The 20,518-nt window shown below is 44.4% G+C and overlaps 1 protein-coding gene across 1 annotated transcript in view; it reads left to right on the top strand.

Moving 5' to 3' along the window:
• cers6 (ceramide synthase 6) overlaps nucleotides 1-20,518 on the top strand; it is a 356,478-nt gene that overhangs the window by 112,917 nt on the left and 223,043 nt on the right. The gene's annotated exons all lie outside the window — the stretch shown is intronic.

Genomic DNA, 20,518 nt, shown 5'->3' with positions numbered 1-20,518 from the left:
ATAGCACGTTTAGTGAGTTGGTCTTACCGCATGTAAAGGGGACACAGCCAGATAGGGAATGGGTGACCAACAGGAAGAGCAGTGCAAGGAAGGTAGTGCAGGGATCCCCTGCGGTCATCCCCCTGCAAAACGAGATACATTGCTTTGGATACTGTTGGGGGGGATGACTCATCAGGGTGGGCAGCAGCAGCCAGGTTCATGGCACCGTGGGTGACTCTGCAGCACAGGAGGGCAGGAAAAAGAGTGATAGGGGATTCAATTGTAAGGGGAATAGATAGACGTTTCTGCGGCTGCAACCGAGACTCCAGGATGGTATGTTGCCTCCCGGGTGCAAGTGACAAGGATGTCTCGGAGCGGGTGCAGGGCATTCTGAAAATGGAGGGTGAACAGCCAGTTGCTGTGGTGCATATAGGTACCAACGATATAGGTAAAAAACAGGATGAGATCCTACAAGACGAATTTAGGGAGCGAGAAGCTAAATTAAAAAGTAGGACCTCAAAAGTAGTAATCTCAGAATTGCTACCAGTGCCACGTGCTAGTCAGAGTAGGAATCGCAGGATGGCTCAGAAGAATACGTGGCTTGAGGAGTGGTGCAGAAGGGAGGGATTCAAGATCCTGGGACATTGGAACCGGTTCTGGGAAAGGTGGGACCAGTACAAACCGGACGGTCTGCACCTGGGCAGGACTGGAACCAATGTCCTTGGGGGAGTGTTTGCTAGTGCTGTTGGGGAGGAGTTAAACTAATATGGCAGGGGGATGGGAACCTATGCAGGGAGAGAGAGAGAAGTAGAATGGGGGCAGAAGCAAAAGATAGAAAGAAGAAAAGTAAAAGTGGAGGGCAGAGAAACCTAAGGCAAAAAGCAAAAAGGGCCAGATTACAGCAAAATTCTAAGGGGGCAAAGTGTGTTAGAAAGACAAGCCTGAAGGCTCTGTGCCTCAATGCGAGGAGTATTCGGAATAAAGTGGACGAATTAATTGCACAAATAACAGTTAACGGGTATGATGTAATTGGCATCACGGAGACATGGCTCCAGGGTGACCAAGGTTGGGAGCTCAACATCCAGGGGTATTCTGCATTTAGGAAGGATAGACAGAAAGGAGAAGAGGGCGGGGTGGCATTGCTGGTTAAAGAGGAAATTAATGCAATAGTAAGAAAGGACATTAGCTTGGATGATGTGGAATCGGTATGGGTGGAGCTATGGAATGCCAAAGGGCAGAAAACACTAGTGGGAGTTGTGTACAGACCACCAAACAGTAGTAGTGAGGTTGGGAACAGCATCAAACAAGAAATTAGGGATGCATGCAATAAAGATACAGCAGTTATCATGGGTGACTTTAATCTACATATTGATTGGGCTAACCAAACTGGTAGCAATGCGGTGGAGGAGGATTTCCTGAAGTGTATTAGGGATGGTTTTCTTGACCAATATGTCGAGGAACCAACTAGGGAGCTGGCCATCTTAGACTGGGTGATGTGTAATGAGAAAGGATTAATTAGCAATCTTGTTGTGCGAGGCCCCTTGGGGAAGAGTGACCATAACATGGTAGAATTCTTTATTAAGATGGAGAGTGACAGTTAATTCAGAAACTAAGGTCCTGAACTTAAGGAAAGGTAACTTCGATGGTTTGAGGCATGAATTGGCTAGAATAGACTGGCAAATTATACTTAAAGGGTTGACATTGGATAGGCAATGGCAAACATTTAAAGATCACATGGATGAACTTCAGCAATTGTACATCCCTGTCTGGAGTAAAAATAAAACGGGGAAGGTGGTTCAACCCTGGTTAACAAGGGAAATTAAGGATAGTGTTAAATCCAAGGAAGAGGCATATAAATTGGCCAGAAAAAGCAGCAAACCTGAGGACTGGGAGAAATTTAGAATTCAGCAGAGGAAGACAAAGGGTTTAATTAAGAGGGGGAAAATAGAGTACGACAAGAAGCTTGCCGGGATCATAAAAACTGACTACAAAAGCTTTTATAAATATGTGAAGAGAAAAAAATTAGTGAAGACAAACGTAGGTCCCTTGCAGTCGGATTCAGGTGAATTTATAATGGGGAACAAAGAAATGGCAGACCAATTGAACAAATACTTTGGTTCTGTCTTCACGAAGGAAGACACAGATAACCTTCTGGAAGTACTAGGCGACCGAGGGTCTAGTGAGAAGGAGGAACTGAAGGATATCTTTATCAGTCCGGAAATTGTGTTGGGGAAATTGATGGGATTGAAGGCCGATAAATCCCCAGAGCCTGATAGTCTGCATCCCAGAGAACTTAAGGAAGTGGCCTAGAAATAGTGGATAAGTTGGTGATAATTTTTCAACAGTCTATTAACTCTGGGTCAGTTCCTATGGACTGGAGGGTAGCTAACGTAACACCACTTTTTAAAAAGGGAGGGAGAGAGAAAGCAGATAATTATAGACCGGTTAGCCTGACATCAGGAGTGGGGAAAATGTTGGAATCAGTTATTAAGGATAAAATAGCAGCGCATTTGGAAAGCAGTGACAGGATCAGTCCAAGTCAGCATGGAGTTATGAAAGGGAAATCATGCTTGACAAGTCTTCTGGAATTTTTTGAGGATGTGACTAGTAGAGTGAACAAGGGAGAACCAGTGGATGTGATGTATTTGGACTTTCAAAATGCTTTTGACAAGGTCCCACACAAGAGATTGGTGTGCAAAATCAAAGCACATGGTATTGGGGATAATATACTGATGTGGATAGAGAACTGCTTGGCAGACAGGAAGCAGAGAGTCGGGATAAACGGGTCCTTTTCAGAATGGCAGGCAGTGACTAGTGGAGTGCCGCATGGCTCAGTGCTAAGACCCCAGCTCTATTCAATATACATCAATGATTTAGATGAAGGAATTAAGTGTAATATCTCCAAGTTTGCAGATGACACTAAACTGGGTGGCGGTGTGAGCTGTGAGGGGGACGCTAAGAGGCTGCAGGGTGACTTGGACAGGTTAGGCGAGTGGGCAAATACATGGCAGATGCAGTATAATGTGGATAAATGTGAGGTTATCCACTTTGGGGGCAAAAACGCGAAGACAGAATATTATCTGAATGACGGCAAATTCAGAAAAGGGGAGGTGCGACGAGACCTGGGTGTCATGGTTCATCAGTCATTGAAAGTTGGCATACAGGTACAGCAGGCGGTGAAGAAGGCAAATGGTATATTGGCCTTCATAGCTAGGGGATTTGAGTATAGGAGCAGGGAGGTCTTACTGCAGTTGTACAGGCCTTTGGTGAGGCCTCACCTGGGATATTGTGTTCAGTTTTGGTCTCCTAATCTGAGGAAGGACATTCTCGCTATTGAGGGAGTGCAGCGAAGGTTCACCAGACTGATTCCCAGGATGGCTGGACTGACATATGAGGAGACACTGGATCAACTGGTCCTTTATTCACTGGAGATTAGAAGGATGAGAGGGGATCTCATAGAAACATATAAGATTCTCACGGGACTGGACAGGTTAGATGCAGGTAGAATGTTCCCGATGTTGGGGAAGTCCAGAACCAGGGGACACAGTCTTAGGAGAAGGGGTAGGCCATTTAGGACTGAGATGAGGAGAAACTTCTTAACTCAGAGTTGTTAACCTGTGGAATTCCCTGCTGCAGAGAGTTGTTGATGCCAGTTCATTGGATATAGAGAGAAAGCAGGAAAGGGATACTGAGGGAATGATCAGCCATGATCTTATTGAATGGTGGTGCAGGCTTGAAGGGCCGAATGGTCTACTCCTGCATCTATTTTCTATGTCTCTATGTTTCTATGTTTCTATGTCCTTGCCGATAATAGGCTCCCAAGGTATGGGAAGTGGTCTACATTGTCCAAGGTCTCATCATGGATCTTGTAAGGTGTTGCTGGCTCCTTTTAACTTGTGTAACTGCCATGGAAGTCTCCTTCATTGACTCTCAGCAGCGTGCCTTTTTCATGCTCTGTAAATCTATTTCATTGGATGCCTGACATTTTAATCTGCTCAAGGCTTTTAAATCATGTAGGCGTACACTTGTTCTCCCTGCCCCCGCTCCACAACCCCCAAACTGACAAGCTCCCAACCAGTGGTGTTTTTGATTCCTGGAGATTACTCTAATTAGGCTGACTCCAGAAATTTCAGTGTTGTCAAGAAACTTCACCAGGTGGGTAGAAATCAGGAGGGAGCTGAGTAATTATCATAAAAAAGTTACTTTTAACCCAAAGCTAAAATGGCCCTTGTTCTTATCTCCTCAAAGTCTACCTACACTCAAGTTGTTCTGCTCCAATATGAATTCCCTCTTGGTAATGATGATCTATCCACAAAAATTCACACAGCATTGAATCGTGCTATGCTTGTACTTAACAGTGAGTGCAGGTGAGGAAGGGTGCAGTGCCTCTTAGATGTGGCTTTTCAGGTCACCTGCTTTTGACCATTCCTAGAAGCTTTCCTCTGAAGTGAAGTCAGTGCTCACAAAGCTGCCCGGTCATCTCTATTGGATTATTGTATGCCAATTGCTTCCGTGGACTCAGACATAGGAAACCCTCCACCGAGTCTCGTAATCTTCTGAACTTAATGTAAAGTACTAAAGTCATCAGCTTCTCAGGGGTTGGAAAATGATGAATGTCTTTCCCCATCAGTTCCTTTTGGAAAAACTCCATGTCCCAGGAGTTGTCACCAAATGTCACTCTTCTCATTCCAGGAAGTTTAGCAGTTAGACCTATCTTCAAAATGGAAACAGTGTCCCAATACCCTGGTTTACTGAGGCTTCAACTCAAACTTTAAAAGAGGAAAAATGTTCTTGTGCCCTTTTTATCCTTAAACATATTCTCATTCTTCACTGAAAGCAATTCTTAAATGTATTTCATAACCAGAATGCAGAGACCAAAAAAAGGCCCTATTTCAAGCATGGAATCTTGACTGGGGATTTCACAGGAGATTGCAGTATCGGGAAGGGGTGTGCCCTCACAACATTCTACTGCAAAATATATGAACCAGATGTAAAGAATCCACATTTCAACATCAGAGTACTTTTAAACTTTCCCAGTGCTGACCTTCCTGGAAGATACCAGCTGGTTGGGGAGGACGAGAAATCATCCAGCTCCTATATTGTGATCTGCTCCAAACACTCCAGCAGTGATACTGTACCACAAGAGATCAATGTGAGGGGCCTATGAAGTGTGTTTCAGAGAAATTGGTTGATTTACTGTGGCATTGCTCAGTAATTTCTGAGGTGTTCTCCTGATCTCTTGGTGTAACTTCAGTGGAAGATCAGCAGAAACTGCAGGAAACTACGCAAACAGCCATTCATGCCATTTCTTCTGGATTTCCGCTGATCTTTCGCTAAAGTTACAGTGGGACATTGGGGAGCTCCGGTGGAAATTCCACCCCCGATAGTTGGAGCACAGCTATGTTGTTTTGCTGCTAAAATAAAGCTGTGGTTTAATCTGTATTGTCCTTTAAGTCCATAAGAGAGTCCTAAGATGCAGCTGGATTGGGGAGGGAGTTTGGGATCTGTGGGGGGCACCGCTGGAAAAATTGGTGGTTGTGAGGATCTGGAAATATTGGAATGTCAGGATATGCAGGTTTGTGGCGGAGGAGGCCAGTAGAACAGGACCTAAACTGCCCACAGCCTTTTTCAGACCATCATCCCCAGCATGGCCTTGCCTGACAACCTTCTCTTTGACCTGTCTGCAGCCACTTTTGCACAATCAGGTACCTCCCCCATCACTTTCCCTGTTTGAAGAAGAAGGACGTGGATTTAAATAGCGCCTTTCATGACCACTAGGCATTTTAAAGTGCATTACAGCCAATGAAGTACTTTTGGAGTGTAGTCACTTGTAATGTAGGAAATGCGGCAAACAATTTGCGCACAAGCAAGCTCCCACAAACAGCAATGTGATAATGACCAGATAATCTGTTGATTGAGAAATAAATATTGGACAGGACACCGGAGATAACTCCCTTGCTCTTCTTTGAAATAATCCCATGGGGCCTTTTACGTCCATTTGAGAGAGCAGATGGGGCCTCAATTTAATGTCTTATCCGAAAGACAGTATCTCTGACAGTGTAGCGCTCCCTCAACACTGCACTGGAATGTCAGTCTAGATTTTTGTGAAGTGGGACTTGAACCCACAACGACTCTGGCAAGAATGCTATGCACTGAGTCACAGCTGACACCTTAGCTGTCAGTTGGCTGTCAGTTTCCATCATTAGGTTCTTCTTAAAACAGTTGATCAACTGTTAGTGGAGTTTGCTGGTTTGTACAGTTTTTCATAAACAAACATTTCCACAAAGAAAAAATAATTTATAAAATGCTCAAAAGTTCACTGTTTATGCAGTTTCCATCATGTCTCTTAAATCCCATAAATGTTTCAGAAGTGAAAGTTTTCACATTATCAGTTGAGGAACAAGAAAGGTGAACAAAGAAACCACAATTACTGTTAATCAAAGAGGTGTTAATCATAACTTGTGTCTAACTCAACAATTCTTAATAAAAGAGTTAATATTTTGAATGAGACCTAAAATAAATATTTGAGAATTCAAACTCCAGTGATTTGAAAGTCTTTTGGAAAAAGCAAAGAAACTCAAATATCCTCAAAAAATGATGGGACGCATGCTTCTGCTTCAACTTAAAAGCTTACTAATCCATGCTGGGAAACTAGACAAACTGCACATGATCAGAATGCACAGATGTGGTTGGAACCTCTGTGCAATTTTTCTGAGGTAAATGCGTATAAGGTGGCCAAGGTTAGTGGCCAATGCTTATAAGGTGGCCAAGGTTAGTGGGAAAATAGAAGATTGGGAAAATTTTAAACGACAGCAAAGAATGACTAAGAAAGCAATAAAGAAAGGAAAGATAGATTACGAAGGTAAGCTTGCGCAAAGCATAAAAACGGATAGTAAAAGCTTTTACAGATATATAAAACGGAAAAGAGTGACTAAAGTAAATGTTGGTCCCTTAGAAGATGAGAAGGGGGATTTAATAATGGGAAATGTGGAAATGGCTGAGACCTTAAACAATTATTTTGTTTCGGTCTTCACAGTGGAAGACACAGAAACCATGCCAGAAATTGCTGGTCACAGGAATGTGGGAAGGGAGGACCTGGAGACAATCACTATCACTAGGTGGGTAGTGCTGGATAGGCTAATGGGACTCAAGGTAGACAAGTCCCCTGGTCCTGATGAAATGCATCCCAGGGTTATAAAGAAATGGCGGAAGTTATAGCAGATGCATTCGTTATAATCTACCAAAATTCTCTGGACTCTGGGGAGGTACCAGCAGATTGGAAAGCAGCTAATGTAACGCCTCTGTTTAAAAAAGGGGGCAGACAAAAGGCAGGTAACTATAGGCCGGTTAGTTTAACATCTGTAGTGGGGAAAATGCTTGAAACTATCATTAAGGAAGAAATAGCGGGACATCTAGATAGGAATAGTGCAATCAAGCAGACGCAGCATGGATTCATGAAGGGGAAATCATGTTTAACTAATTTACTGGAATTCTTTGAGGATATAACGAGCATGGTGGATAGAGGTGTACCGATGGATGTGGTATATTTAGATTTTCAAAAGGCATTCGATAAGGTGCCACACAAAAGGTTACTGCAGAAGATAAAGGTACGCGGAGTCAGTGGAAATGTATTAGCATGGATAGAGAATTGGCTGGCTAACAGAAAGCAGAGAGTCGGGATAAATGGGTCCTTTTCGGGTTGGAAATTGGTGGTTAGTGGTGTGCCACAGGGATCGCTGGGACCACAACTGTTTACAATATACATAGATGACCTGGAAGAGGGGACAGAGTGTAGTGTAACAAAATTTGCAGATGACACAAAGATTATTGGGAAAGCGGGTTGTGTAGAGGACACAGAGAGGCTGCAAAGAGATTTAGATAGGTTAAGCGAATGGGCTAAGGTTTGGCAGATGGAATACAATGTCGGAAATGTGAGGTCATCCACCTTGGGGAAAAAAAACAAAAAAAGGGAATACTATTTGAATGGGGAGAAATTACAACATGCTGCGGTGCAGAGGGACCTGGGGGTCCTTGTGCATGAATCCCAAAAAGTTAGTTTGCAGGTGCAGCAGGTAATCAGGAAGGCGAATGGAATGTTGGCCTTCATTGCGAGAGGGATGGAGTACAAAAGCAGGGAGGTACTTCTGCAACTGTATAGGGTATTGGTGAGGCCGCACCTGGAGTACTGCGTGCAGTTTTGGTCGCCTTACTTAAGGAAGGATATACTAGCCTTGGAGGGGGTACAGAGATGATTCACTAGGCTGATTCCGGAGATGAGGGGGTTACCTTATGATGATAGATTGAGTAGACTGGGTCTTTACTCGTTGGAGTTCAGAAGGATGAGGGGTGATCTTATAGAAACATTTAAAATAATGAAAGGGATAGACAAGATAAAGGCAGAGCGGTTGTTTCCACTGGTCGGGGAGACTAGAACTAGGGGGCACAGCCTCAAAATACGGGGGAGCCAATTTAAAACCGAGTTGAGAAGGAATTTCTTCTCCCAGAGGGTTGTGAATCTGTGGAATTCTCTGCCCAAGGAAGCAGTTGAGGCTAGCTCATTGAATGTATTCAAGTCACAGATAGATAGATTTTTAACTGATAAGGGAATTAAGGGTTATGGGGAGCGGGCGGGTAAGTGGAGCTGAGTCCACGGCCAGATCAGCCATGATCTTGTTGAATGGCGGAGCAGGCTCGAGGGGCTAAATGGCCTACTCCTGTTCCTAATTCTTATGTTCTTATGTTCTTATGTTCTAAAATTTCCAGGTGAAGCCAAGATATTAGAGACAAACTAAGACCTGGAAGTAAAAAAAAAAAGAAAAACAGTACAATGGGGAATTTTAATCGGGTTATTCTGAAATATATAATTTTTGATCTTTTTGGTTTATTTATAATCTTATTTGGGTACAATGGCCTGGAAATCCCGGCATCCCCGGTCCATACGAAGTTTCTACGGACCCGAGAAGACATCGGAAAAGCCGGTTTTCAGCGCACAATACGCATGCGCTGAAAACCAGCATTCCCGGAAACTGGAGCTTGACAGATGATCCGCATCTCGGGAGCGAGGACATTTGCTTGGGTAAGATTGTGGTATTTACCCATATCTTGCCCAGCAAATGTCCTCAAAATTTTTGTGCCTGAAAAAGCAGGCGCAAAGCCTACTTTTACAGGCGTAAGTGTTTAAAAACATACACAAATATAATTAAATTAAATTAAATAACCACATTTTATTGTTAAAAACTCTGCACACTAAGGTAAGTTTATTTTTAACCCAAATTACAAAACTTTAAAAAATATCAAAAAAATATTGTTTTTTTCTAAGACCTTTTTTAACTTTAATTTCAATTAATTTTAATTATGTGAGGTCTGTTTTTTATTTTTTATTCGTGTGTTTGTTTTTTTTTCCCATTAATAGCGCTGAGAACTCGTAGATACGGAGTTCTCATTGCTATTAATGGGAAAGCTGTGGAATACAGTACCTGATTGGCTGAGCAGTCACACGTGACTGCACCTTCTGCATGGGAACCCTCTGGACGGGAGTGCGCTTCGCAGCACGGGAAGAGAAGGCCTTCCCAATGCAATCCCACGCTCCTCCCAACCACCAGGTAATTTTGTAGAAATGTTTCAGGTCGGAGGCAATTTCAGCCCCTATAAGTTACTGTTATGAAGAAGAATTTTCGATTGGTTCATCAATATACCTTGACAGATAACTGTTAAGATTGGAAATTCCCATTATGTGTTACATAGACAGTTTCAATGTTAAATGTTGACAAATAAGTCTTATCAAAAATCAAAAGTGGATGTGCCCAAAACATTGTTCATTGATCTCCCATGTGGAGTCAAGACCAAATCCAGTATTCAGGTAAATCAGGTTATAAAATAGTGAGGTAACTGGATCCAGATGGGAAGAGGGTCTGGCGGAGTGTGTGTGGGGGGGGGGCGCAGGGGTGGGGGGCGGGGGGTTGGAGAAGGGCAGATGACAGGGGGAGGGGCGGCAGTGGAGAGGAGGATAGGAGAGGTGGATGGGGAGAGGGGAGGGGGAGGGGGAGAAGGAGAGGGATCAATGAAGACAATAAAGGGGGGTGTGGCATTGGGCCATGGCTCATTTCTTCACAGTGGAACGGGGAATGGGGAGGGGTTGGTGGGTGGTGAGGGGAAGCGTGAGCTTGATATCAGCTTTCCTGTTCAGCATTTCAATACTCTTCAACGGCAACCACTTTATGATCACTTTGGTTTTATAAAATGTTGTTGTGCTCACTTGCACATATCTTGGATGCAAGAGGCCACACATTTCTGTTGGAAGAAATATGTTGGCACTTTTGAAGGTTGTGTAGAGGGGTGTCATGCACCCATAGGTGCTGCCCATTGTAATCAATTAGTTACGGTGGGCCCAAGTTTCGGGCCGCGCCTAGAACGGCGCAGCCCCGACCTGATTTTCGCGCCACAAAGTGCGCCTAAAAAAAACTTACAGATTCTCCGGCTCCCTGCTGGTCCTCTGGAGCTGGGCGCGGCGCAGCACGAGCTGTTAGGGGCGGAGCTAGGTCCCTGCGCTGAAAACAGTGCCGGGACCTCTGCACATGCACGCTACAGTGGGCGTGCATGTGCAGTAGCTCCAGGCGCCCAAAACTGTGTGGGAGGGGCCCGAAGCACGCAGCCCCTAGCCCTGGCCGAATGGCCTCACTGGGGCTGCGTGCATAAGGCTGCCTCCCACGCCCAGCTCCTGCTTCCTCCTGACCCGACTCGACTCCCGCTTCCCCCCCCCGCCCCCGGACCGGACCCGACCCGACCCCGACACTGACCCGACTCCCGCTTCCCCCCCCCCCGCCCCCAGACCGGACCCATGCTCCCCCCCGACCCGACCCCGGACCCCGGGCCTGACCCGACCCATCGCCACCTACCTGTAAATCTGGTGCTGGGGACGGGCCCTGCCTGATGTCTTGGGCCCGGCCGGGCCCGGCCCGTTCAGCCTCCTCCCCCTTCTCCTTTCCCCCCCTTCTCCTTTCCCCCCCTCTCCTTTCCCCCTCTCCTTTCCCCCCTTATCCTTTCCCCCCTTCTCCTTTCTCCCCCCCTTCTCCTTTCCCCCCTTCTCCTTTCCCCCCATCTCCTTTCCCTCACTCTCCTTTCCCCCCTTATCCTTTCCCCCCTCTCCTTTCTCCCCCCTTCTCCTTTTCCCCCCCTTATCCTTTCCCCCCTCTCCTTTCCCCACTTCTCCTTTACCCCCATCTCCTTTCCCCCCTTATCCTTCCCCCCTTATCCTTCCCCCCTTATCCTTCCCCCCTTATCCTTTCCCCCCTTCTTTCCCCCATCTCCTTTCCCCCCATCTCCTTTCCCCCCTTATCCTTTCCCCCTTCTCTTTTCCTTTACCCCCCTCTCCTTCCTCTTCTCCCCCTTTCTCTTTCCCCTTCTCCTCTCCCCCCCTTTCCCCTTCTCCTCGCCCCCCTTTCCCCTTCTCCCCTTCCCCTTCTCCTCCCCTTCCCCTTCTCCTCCCCCCTTCCCCTTCTCCTCCCCCCCTTCCCCTTCTCCTCCCCCCCCTTACCCTTCTCCTCCCCCCCTTCCCCTTCTCCCCCCTTCCCCTTTTCCTCCTCCCCCCTTTCCCCTTCTCCTCTCCCCCCCTTTCCCCTTCTCCTCCCCCCTTCCCCTTCTCCTCCCCCCTTCCCCTTCTCCTCCCCCCTTCCTCTTCTCCTCCTCCCCCCTTCCCCTCCCCCTCTTCTCCCCCATCCCCCTTCTCCTCCTTCCTTCCCTCCCCCATCCCTCCCCCTTCCCTCCCTCCCTCTCTACCTCCCTCTCTCCCCCTCTACCTCCCTCCCTCCCCTCCTCCTGCTCCCCCTCTCCCTCTACCCCCCTCCTCCCCCTCCCCTCACTGTCAGAAACACAGACACTGACAGACAGAGAATGAGAGACACACACAGACAGACAGACAGAGAGATAGAGACACTGACAGAGACACACTGCGGTGGGGGGGGGGGGGCATCCCAGCACGCTGTTGGAGGGCTCCCGGTGCTGCAGTCAGAAAGTAGAAAATGTTTTATTAATTGATTTTTCAAAAAATTATTTCTTATTAATTTTTTTTGATTGATTTATTGGTTGATTTATTGATGTTTTTATCATGTATTATTGATGATAGCTCTTTATTTGTAAAACTGAAGTGTTTAATGTTTGTAAACTTCCCTTTAACCCCCCCCCCCCATTCCCTACGCCTGATTTGTAACCTACGCCTGATTTTCTAAAGTGTAGACAAGGTTTTTTCGAGCATACAAAAATCTTCACTTACTCCATTCTAAGTTAGTTTGGAGTAAGTTTTCACTGCCGACACTTTGAAAACAGGCGCAAGTGGCCGGACACGCCCCCTTTTGAAAAAAAAATTCTGTTCCAAAGTGAAACTGTTCGAACTGACTAGAACTGGAGCAAACTAAATGCCAAGAATTTGAATTTCGAAGATACTCCGTTCTACACCAGTTGCTCCAAAAAATCAGGAGCAACTGAGGCCAAAACTTGGGCCCGGTATGTTTACAATGCCACCAACAGGCAGAGTATGAGTGCGTTTGGAATCTTGAGATCACGCACCATTTTTAATATCTAATACATATATGAGTGAACTGTGGTAATGGTAATTTAATGAAAATACTGAAGGTTCAGTTAATTCACTTGGTGAAATGCAAATCAGATTATTTTGCTACAGTGACTGATGGTGTACTTTGGTGTGTGTTAGAATGAAAATTGAAATATTAGTAACCATTTGGGCTGAAATGTAACTATTTTTCCAGATTTCTATCTGGTTAAATTGGTAGCTAATAATCTTATTTTGCATAGACTTTTAGAATGCATCTTTGAGTATTCAACGGGACTCACTTCTGCTGATGAAAGCAAACCACTTATGCCGTGGGTCTGTTTCTCCAACAGTAGTGTGCCAGTGGCTTATAAAAACCGAAGATGTGGGCTTCATTTTATAGAAATGGTCTGAACTTATGTCCTTTAGAGTGGTTAGAACCAGATTGCTTACTCTACTAAGTTAATATTGGATTTAACAGGATAGAAGTATATTGGTCATTAGTGATGTCCAATCAAATGGAAAGACCAAAGCAAAGAAACTGGGGGAAAAAAATCAAATGAAAATTTAATTACTTACCAGAGCATGTCATATTCATTGATACTCTCAGTTTACCTTTTGTACAAGGAAATAAATGAAAAGAATAGAACTTGAATCAATTACACATATTCCAGCAACAAATAATTACTCTGGCAACAAACAATATTTACATATTAATAGTTTGATACAAAGAATACAGCAATGTGCCTTAATTTCAACCTCTGATCAGCACATCTTACTACAGAGTGTGATGCTTTTAATTTCTAACACTAGCCACATTGCCATGTTGCAATGCCCAAGAAATGCTGGATTTGAGGCAATTCTGAGCGGTGATCCAGGAGCTATGCCTCCAGGAACTGTGTTGGGACCTCTCAAACCTATTCCATGACATCCTTACAGGTGTAGCAAAGAGAAGCTTTGATCCTATTGGTTTGGCCAAAACCTAGGTTCAAAAGGTGAAAAGCTGACCTTTGCGCCAGCTAGTCCCCATTCCAATATTATATTCTCCTGCAAAATGTACATCACCAAGTGTATTTCAAAATGTCAGAACTGGTTTATATCAATATTCTTCTCATTTCTACAAAGTAGCTATGCCACAGACTATAATGCAAATTGTGTTTATGTATAATCTATTCATTCTGAGTTGAAAGGTTCATTTCAAATGTTAAGTGTTTTCATATTTGTTAATAAAATATTTGTGTGTAACTGGTCACATGAGGATACGTTTACTATTACAGGTTTAGGCAAACTACATCGGTTACTGCACAAGATAAAAGTTCACGGGGTTGGGGGTAATATATTAGCATAGATAGAGGATTGGCTAACTAACAGAGAACAGAGAGCCAGGATAAATGGTTAATTCTCTGGTTGGCAACCAGTAACTAGTGGGGTGCCGCAGGGATCAGTGCTGGGACCCCAACTATTTACAATCTATATTAATGACTTGGAGGAAGGGACTGAGTATAACGCAGCCAAGTTTGCCGATGATACAAAAATGGGAGGAAAAGCAATGTGTGAGGAGGATACACAAAATCTGCAAAAGGACATAGACAGGTTAAGTGAGCTGGCAAAAATTTGGCAGATGGAGTATAATGTCAGAAAGTGTGAGGTCATGCACTTTGGCAGAAAAAAATCAAAGAGCAAGTTATTATTTAAATGGAGAAAGATTACAAAGTGCCGCAGTATAGCGGGACCTGGGGGTACTTGTGCATGAAACACAAAAGGATAATATGCAGGTACAGCAAATGATCAGGAAGGCGAATGGTATCTTAGCTCTTATTGCAAAGGGAATAGAGTATAAAAGCAGGGAAGTCTTGCTACAGCTATATAAGGTATTGGTGAGGCCACACCTGAAATACTGCGTGCAGTTTTGGTTTCCATAGTTACGAAAGGATATACTTGCTTTGGAGGCAGTTCAGAAAAGGTTCACTAGGTTGATTCCGAGGATGAGGGGGTTGACTTATGAGGAAAGGCTGAGTAGGTTGGGCCTCTACTCATTGGAATTCAGAAGAATGAGAGGTGATCTTATCGAAACATATAAGATTATGAGGGGGCTTGACAAGGTGGATGCAGAGAGGATGTTTCCACTGATGGGGAGACTAGAACTAGAGGGCATGATCTTAGAATAAGGGGCCGCCCATTTAAAACAGAGATGAGGAGACATTTCTTCTCTCAGAGGGTTGTAAATCTGTGGAATTCGCTGCCTCAGAGAGCTATGGAAGTTGGGACTTTGAATAAATTTAAGACAGAAATAGACAGTTTCTTAAATGATAAGGGATTATGGGGAGCAGGCAGGGAAGTGGAGCTGAGTCCATGATCAGATCAGCCATGATCTTATTGAATGGCGGAGCAGGCTTGAAGGGCCGTATGGCCTACTCCTGCTCCTATTTCTTATGTTCTTATGTTCTTATGCATGAATGATCCTTCTGGCTTCACAAAAATCTTCCAGCCTGCTTCCGGTCCGTCTGTTCCTTGCCTGTTGCATGATCATCCAAGATCCCCTGCACCCCACCCTGCTCTCCCCATCACCCCAAGATAAAATTAACAGCTTGGCTCTGCATTGGAGTCGCTGAAACTCCCACCCCTCTGATTGGCAAGCTACCTGTGAATGCAGGTTGGAAATCTAATGTAAATGAGGCCCGTGCTCAAAGTTGCTTAAGCCTCACGCACAAGACATCGGGCAGAATCGTACCACCGCTACCCATCCATGTCCATCTGGGCTTAAAATTGACTGCAATAGATTCTTGTTTCATTAGTTTAAAATAGTGCATAAATTGCAATATTCCCCATTGTGGCCTGTCTAACATTAATACACATTCTTCAATGCCTGCAGTCTGTGGCCTTTCATTTTTAACCTGTGCAAATTCCCTTTGTTTTAAAGCACAACTCTTAAATGTAACTCAATCTCAAAATACTTTCAATAAAGTAAAATAATGATGAAAATTACCAAAATGTGACAACAGTGTTATTCCAAAAATGGGCCAACTTTTGCTATAGGAATGAATCTAACATTATCTGCCGTTAGTTAGACTTGCCCCTTCCTGCATGTTTATGTTTTACATTTTTTTGCATGGCAAGTTGCTGAGAGTGTGAGCTGATAACGTCATAGCGAGGAAAACTGGGTGCCTGGGATTGGGTAAACTTGGCAACCAACTGTGTATCTCCTTAACCAATTAGATTGAAAGATTGTTAAAGAAACTGAGAAGGAAGTGGGATTTAAAGCGGATGAATTCAATGTCAAATCATGTAAACAAGGATAAAGAGGGAAAGAAAGGTTGGATTAAGAGAGAGAGAAAAAGGAGATAGAAAGTAAAAGTAAAAAAAAATTTAATTTGGAATTTGACATTTTAAAAATCTCTGACAACAATTAAAACCTGAAAAATGAGATTCCACACCTGCAATAGTTAATTTTCAGTGCCAGAAAGGTTGACTGGCAGTAATGAACAGTTATGTTGTTAAAAGCACACTTAGACTGGAATGGCGAAGACTTAACTTTCTGTGATAAGTTTACTTCATATCTACTGTGCAAATACAGCAACTTCATGCCATTCAATGCATTTCAATGGTGAGGCAGGCAGTGAGATGCCGTTTTGCATCTCAGATAGCAACTTTTGGATTTTTGAGTTTAACCACGCATCTGCATCTCACCTGAAGTTGCAGTACCATTTGCACATAACTAACAGCGAGAGCCATTAGCCTCACTATTATTTTGACAGGAAAATCTGAGCCATTATCTCCTTATGCGTCGGTGTCAAATTTTGTTTGATAACAGTCCTTTGAAGCATCTTGGGATATTTTACTATGTTAAAGGAGCTGTAAAAATGCAAATGATTGTTGTTGTTGTATTGGTAGGACCACTTAAGGCACATGAAGAATACTGTATTAGGCTTTGGTACATCTATTGTGGCCAGTTTTGGACCCTGCAATTGATGAAGGATATTGAGGCATTGGAGAGGATGCAGAAGTGGTAATAGGATGATACGGAATCTTTTGAGCTCTTAGTTATGAGGATAGGCTGTGAGATTTGGGGTTATTACTTTGATGAAGTGCAGGCTGAGAGGGGATATGATTGATGTTTTCAAAATGAAGGGATTGGATGCAATTTGTTTTATTTGAAATGGAAAGGATGGTAGGACTGGAGCCCATGCCCAGAGCTACCATCTGAACACAGTGCTTTGGAGCCTGGTCTCCAATGATCTCCAGCTCTGTACCAGCAGCCACTTCCTGAAAATTTGCCAATGAATTGAAACTGGCAGGTGTGCTGTCCAAAGTTTCCATTTCTGCGCAGTTATGGCTTGAACCAAAACTGTCCCAGTCTTTTTTATCAAGTGCCAACTGTAACATCCTTTAATTCATTGGGAGTTGATGCCATTCCTTTAAATTACTGGGAGCTGATCCCATTCCTTTAATTCACTGGGATATGTCTCCATTCCTTTAATTCACTGGGATATGACCCCCATTCCATGAAGATAGCAGGGCAGGTAGATGAGGTTGTTAAGAAAGTATATGGAATACTTGCCTTTATTAGCCAAGGCATAGAATACAAGTGCAGGGAGGTTATGCTTGTAATGTATAAAACAATAATTAGGCCATAGCTACAGTACTGCGTGCAGTTCTGGTCACATTATAGGAAATATGTGATTGTACTAGAGAGCGTACAGAGGAGATTTATGAGGATGTTGCCTGGACTGGATAATTTTAGCTAGGAGGAAAGATTGGCTAGGCTGGGGTTGTTTTCTTTGGAACAGTGGAGGCTGAGGGGAGACCTAATTGAGGTGTATAAAATTATGAGGGACCTAGATAGAGTGGATAAGAAGGACCTTTTCCCCTTAGCAGAGGGGTCAATAACCAGGGGGCATAGTTTTAAAGTAAATGGTAGGAGGTTTAGAGGGGGTTTGAGGAGAAACATTTTCATCCAAAGGGTAGTGGGGGTCTGCAACTCACTGCCTGAAAGGGTAGTGGAGGCAGAAACCCTCATAGCATTTAAAAAGTACTTGGATATGCACTTGAAGTGCTGTAACCTACAAGACTACAGACCAAGAGCTGGAAAGTGGGATTAGGCTGGATAGTTCTTTGTCGGTCAGCACGGAAACGATGGGCTGAATGGCCTCCTTCTGTGCTGTAAATTTCTAGGATTCTATGAAAACGTGGAGGCTCAAGTTGCAAATACAGAGGATACTCACCATTTCTGGTCTCCTGGGTCCAAGCATCCAGATTGATCCATTTCCACTGGAAGTACTGGAAATGACCCACCCATGCAGATCTGTGGTGGGTCATCACTGTTTGGGGAGGTGTAGCTGAACAGGGCCTTGAAGGTTACGAACTCCCTGAATTCCAGGTTCTAATGTAGAATGATGGGCTGGCATGGTACAAGGATATTGAGGCCTGGCTAAAGCCTTGGAATGGCTGCTGTCCCTGAAGAGGCCTGTAGATGGGGGTGAGCGAAGGTATAAAGTTATTCAGTGTCCCCATGGGTACCAATCCAGGAATGCCTGAAGGCTCTGCTGGAGATGCTCGTAGTCCTGCAGCAGCTCTTCTACTTGCTCGCTGAAGAAGCCCTCAGCATCAAAGGGCATTGGCAATATTTGCTGCTGCAGTTCCTGAAGGAACCCCAAGGTGCGCAGCCAAGCGAAGTGGTGATGCAAGCTCCACTGGATGAATAGGCCCTGCTCCTGCGTTGTGGGCACACATACAGCCTGCAGCTGGTCCTCACTCTGTGGCAGGGATTGCTCCCTCAACTGAACTGCGAGGCATTAATCTGCTGATGAGTAAAGACGGCCCCAGTGGAATTGGTAGCAGGGAATATGGATATACGCCATATCCTGCAGGAAGGTCCACCAGATCCCACATGTCCCACCATTTGGATTCTGGTGGGTGGAACAGGTCAAGTATCCCGGGCAGGATCCTTCCTTTCATGACTGAAGTTCAGCAGCTGAATCAGTGAACTGAAAGGTGTGAAACAAGGTGGTGTAGGCACTATGGACGGTGTCTATCTTGACTCCCAGCTAGCCGGTGACACAATTAAATATCAGACAGCCACATGACATATAGCACTAAATTACATGAAATATGATTATTTTCATAATTATAACTTCCAACAGTCTTGCCTCGCCCAGTACTCATTCATGTCTTTTATTTCCCACAGGGCCTTCTTGACGATTCCTCAGAAAAGCTCAATCCTTCTGAGGGTGCAGCATCACTGGACTCATGCAGACCATGCACGATCTCAGATACTCCCACTTTGGTAGCACCAGTAAGAGAGATAGTTGGGTTTTCACCTAGTGACTCACACTTCACAAGTGAGCAAGTGCAGATGGTGGAGTCAGGCACAGCAGTGGAGAATCCGTGCCGGACTGCACAGGCCTCTCCAAGCTCTGCTCAACTGGACACAGATGCTGTGTCGTGGGGGCCATCGATGAAGAGGATAATCATTGAGCAGGAGCAGAGATTGTGCGATGTACTGAAGGCATTCCGAGCACACTGTCCACGAATACAGAGAGATTGGAGGCGTCTGCCTCAAGCATGAGTGGATTGATGTCGCAGGGCATTTTGATGATGTCTTCTGTCAAACCCTTCCATAATTTTAACTTAATGTGGATAATTGCAGTGTCAAGTAGGGTCCTTTAGGGAAGATAGTGACCATAATATGATTGAATTTCTTATTAAGATGGAAAGTTGAAGTAGTCCAATCCGAAACTAGGGTCCTAAATCTAAACAAAGGAAACTACAAAGGTATGAGGAATGAATTGGCTATGATAGATTAGGAAGATTCATTAAAAGGTATGACGGTTTTTAGGCAACGGCTAATATTTAAGGAACGAATGCATGAATTGCAACAATTATACATTCCTTTCTGGCGTAAAAATACAAAAGGGAAAGTGGCCCAACCATGGCTAACAAAATAAATTAAGGATAGTGTTAGATCAAAAGAGTATACAAAGTTGCCAGAAAAAGTAGCGAGCCTGAGGATTGGGAGCAGTTTAGAATTCAGCAAAAAAGGACCAAGAGATTGATTAAGAGGGGAAAAATAGAGTATGAGAGTAAACTTGCAAGGAACATAAAAACCGACTGCAAAAGTTTCTACAAGTACATAAAAAGAAAAAGATTAGTGAAAACAAATGTAGGTCCTTTACAGACAGAAATGGGAGAATTTGTAATGGGGAACAAGGAAATGGCAGAACAATTAAATAAATAGTTAGGAAGGCAAATGGTATGTTGGCCTTCATTGCACGGTTTTGAGTACAGGAGCAAGGATGTCTTGCTACAGTTATGCAGGGCCTTGGTGCGACTGCACCTGGCGTATTGTGTGCAGTTTTGGTCTCCTTACCTAAGAAAGGATATACTTGCCATAGAGGGAGTGCAGCGAAGGTTCACCAGACTGATTCCTGGGATGTCAGGACTGTCATATGAGGAGAGATTGGGTCGACTAGCCCTGTATACACTAGAGTTTAGAAGAATGAGAGGGGATCTCATTGAAACATATAAAATTCTGACTGGGTTGGATAGACTGGATGCGGGAAGGATGTTTCCCCGGGCTGGGAAGTCTAGAACAAGGGGTCACAGTCTCAGGATACAGGGTAGGAAATTTAGGACCGAGATGAGGAGAAATTTTTTCATTCAGAGGGTGGTGAACCTGTGGAATTCTCTACCACAGAAGGCTGTGGAGGCCAAGTCATTGAATATGTTTAAGAGGGAGATAGATAGATTTCTAGAAACAGAAGGCACCAAGGGGTATGGGGAAAAAGCAGGAATATGGTGTTGAGAGATAGGATCAGCCATGATCATATTGAATGGCAGTGCAGGCTCGAAGGGCCGAATGGCCTACTACTGCTCCTATTTTCTATGTGGAGCTTTGAAACTCCAGGAATGTCTGTATTGTGCAAAGATGCCTGCTAGACAAAATGGATCAGGAACTAAGGATTTTGAGTTTAACCAGGTATCTGCCCCTCACCTGAA

This window comes from Pristiophorus japonicus, chromosome 3, assembly GCF_044704955.1.
Source record: "Pristiophorus japonicus isolate sPriJap1 chromosome 3, sPriJap1.hap1, whole genome shotgun sequence".
Taxonomy (NCBI): domain Eukaryota; kingdom Metazoa; phylum Chordata; class Chondrichthyes; family Pristiophoridae; genus Pristiophorus; species Pristiophorus japonicus.
Note: the sequence above shows the minus strand (reverse complement) of the source record. Positions and strands in the feature narration are given on the sequence as shown.